Source organism: Otolemur garnettii, unplaced genomic scaffold (assembly GCF_000181295.1).
Source record: "Otolemur garnettii isolate 467f Iridium unplaced genomic scaffold, OtoGar3 scaffold00152, whole genome shotgun sequence".
Classification (NCBI taxonomy): domain Eukaryota; kingdom Metazoa; phylum Chordata; class Mammalia; order Primates; family Galagidae; genus Otolemur; species Otolemur garnettii.
The window spans coordinates 826,206-829,504 of record NW_003852547.1 but is presented as its reverse complement, the minus strand read 5'-3'; the positions used below and the strand labels follow the sequence as shown (position 1 = coordinate 829,504).

The 3,299-nt window shown below is 36.6% G+C and overlaps 1 pseudogene; it reads left to right on the top strand.

Annotated features, from left to right (window-relative positions):
• Positions 1-1,411, top strand: part of LOC100952670 — a 10,490-nt pseudogene extending 9,079 nt beyond the window's left edge.
• The last annotated feature ends 1,888 nt before the right edge of the window (positions 1,412-3,299 follow it).

Sequence of the window (3,299 nt, the reverse complement as noted above, 5' to 3'; positions counted from 1 at the left end):
TATCTCTAAAAAAAAAAACAAATCATGTGTAAGACGCAAAACTATAAAACTACTAGAAGATAACATCGGGAAAACTCTTCAGGACATTGGTCTAGGCTAAGACCTCAAAAGCACAGCAAACCAAAATAAAAATAGACAAATGGGACTATATTTATGAGGAAAATTGAAAGCCTCTGTAAAGCTGCTGTAGAGCAAAAACAATCAACAGAATGAAGACACAACTTCTTGAATCTTAAGAAAATGTTTATAAACTACTCATCTGACTGATACCAAGTACTTCAAACAACTCAAAAGAAAAAAATAATCCCATTAAATTAATGGGCAAAGGATATGTGGATAGGAACAGACATTTCTCAAAAGAAGGTGTACAAATGAACAACAGGCATATACAAATGCTAACCATCGAAGACATAGCTGCAGGTGGCTGTGGTGCTGGCACCCAAGACGTCCACCAAGAACTTCTGAGTCAGTGAGGGGGACTGGATTTGCCTTGACAAGAAATGTGGAAATGTAAACAGTGCTAGAAGAACTAGCTGTAACTGATGTGGTGGGGAGAAAACAACTGAGGCCAAGATGATGAAAGCTGGGGGCACTGAAATAGGAAAGACACTTGCAGAAGAGAGCCAAGGCCTTTTTCGTGCTAATGACTGGCAGTGTAAGACTTGCAGTAATGTGAATTGGGCCAGAAGATCAGAGTGTAACATGTATCATACTCCAAATTATGCTAAATTAGAAGAAAGAACAGGATATGGTGGTGGTTTTAATGAAAGAGAAAATGTTGAACATATAGAAAGAGAAGAATCTAATGGTGAATATGAGTTTGGACGTAAAAAGAAAAAGGACAGAGAGAAGGCAGTTGGTCCTGCATCTATATTGAAGGAATTTGAAGATGAAGAATCAGAGGGAGAAGACGAGGATGAGGATGAAGATCTTTCTAAATATAAATTAGATGACGATGAAGATGATACTGATCTCTCAAAATATAATCTTGATGCCAGTGAAGAAGATAGTAATAAAAAGAAATCTAATAGACGAAGTCGCTCAAAGTCTTGACCTTCAAATTCACGATCTTTATCATGCTCATCCTTCCCCCCAAGTTCAAGGTCTAGGTCCAGGTCCTGTTCAAGAAGTTCTTCCAGTTTGCAGTCAAGTTCTCGTTCCAGTTCCAGAGAATGTTCGAGATCTTGTGGGTAGAAATCAAGATCCAGCTCCAGGTCCACAGGGGCTCCTCTTCCCCATGAAGAAGATCTTACTCAAGTTCATCATCTTCTCCTGAGAGGAACAGAAAGAGAAGAGATCTTCTTCATCTGGTGATTGCAAAAAAAGACGAACTAGATCACAGTCACCTGAAAGCCAGGTGATTGGTGAAAACACTAAACAACCCTGAGCCCAGGGCCAATCCCTACGGAACACCACTGCTTTACCCAAGAGCCACAAGTCATTTTCTGGATCATTCCATTCTGGTTCCCATTCAAGTTCAAAAAAGAAATAATGTATTAAAATTTACATCAAAAAAAAAATCCAGTACAGTGCATGAAGCATATTTTAAAGAAGTCGGTGTCTTACTTGGTCAGAAGTGCTAAATCTGCTAGTAGAGGTGCCGCCTTCTCTGCTTCTCAGAACAATACATCTGTGCTTATTTGTGAAGTTAAAAGTAAATAGCATTTTAAGCCATAATGTCTCAAAATAGATGCGCTATTTATCATTTATTATTTACAACCATTTGCTTCATCTATCAACCATCTCAGCTATAACAAAGTACTTTGTTTCCTAATTTAAACTCCTTGTTTTTCTCATTTCCAAATATGTCCTGTCTATTGGCGAAGACAGGATTACCGAGGTGTTTGAACTTTGCACATGGAGGCAAGATGAGTAGACTTGTTGGAAACTGCCTGTTTTGTGTTTTTACCTGATAAAAGAAGTCAACCTGTTTATATTGTTAACATATGTCAATGTTATACTTAACATAAAAAAGTTAAATGGTTTAAACAGCTAACTGGAAACTTTTTTATTTTTAAATTCCCTATGCTAAGGGTGCCTTAGAATCATTGTCTCCCTTTTATCCAGCTTTGCTTTTTGCACCACCACATTTAATACAAAAGAATCTTGTGAATTGCTGAAGGAGAAAATGTTATTTTCCTTTCTGACACATAATTTGGGGCAAGAAAGAAAGCCTAACATTTCATCTGTATTGACAGGGTTTCCTGTTAAGAGAAACATCTTATTTTAAAATGTATATCAGTATGTTAAGAAGCTTTGTGTGATACCCTTTAAAATCCAGTTGTGGGCTCGGCGCCTATGGCTCAAGTGGCTAAGGCGCCAGCCGCATACACCTAAGGTGGCGGGTTCAAATCCAGCCCAGGCCTGCCAAACAACAATGACGACTGCAACCAAAAAATAGCCGAGCGTTGTGGCAGGCGCCTGTGGTCCCAGCTACTTGGGAGGCTGAGGCAGGAGACTCACTTGAGCCCAGGAGTTGGAGCTTGCTGTGAGCTGTGATGCCACAGCACTCTACCCAGGGGGACAGTTTGAGGCTCTGTCTCAAAAAAAAAAAAAATCCAGTTGTGAAATGTGATAGGGTAGAAAAGGCTAAATCAAAGTTAATGAGAAAATTTAAGAAAGCTTTTATTTTTTTTCAGATGAAAGGATACCACAGACATTGTAAATTTAAGTGAATATTTGTCTCTAGATGACTTACTATAAACACTGCATAAAATTTTCTTCCCAATAATGAATGCTTATTTCTACATGATGTAAGGCAAAATCATTATTTTTTTTTCCTGTTCACTTGAAATCACTTCTGGCTTAAAATGCTTTCAGAGTTTGTTTCATTTTTCAAAATTAAAATTTGGTTACTGAACTCCATTTTGTTTTCTGGTTTAAAAATGAAAAAGGTTTCTCTTAACAGTATCTTCAGTGACAATACAAGGTAACTATATAAAGGGAAATCCATGATTGTGCTTGTGGGCTTTTGTTATGGGGTGTTGATTTTTTTCTTGTTTTTTTTTCTCCTGAACATTATCTGCTGCAGTTTAAATAAAAATTTAAATTTGCTTAAGGTATCTAGTAGACAGATCAAACAAAATTATATTTGTTTTTTAAGTGTTTTTCTCTTCAACTGATCTAAAAAGGAAAGCAAGATAGCTTATGTAGAAATATTTTGATAATACGTTTACAATGGCTTTCCCATGGTTTTTAAAAATTTTATTTATTTATTTTTTATTAAATCATAGCTGTGTACATTAATGCAATCATGGGGTACAATGTGCTGGTTTTATATACAATTTGAAATATTTTCA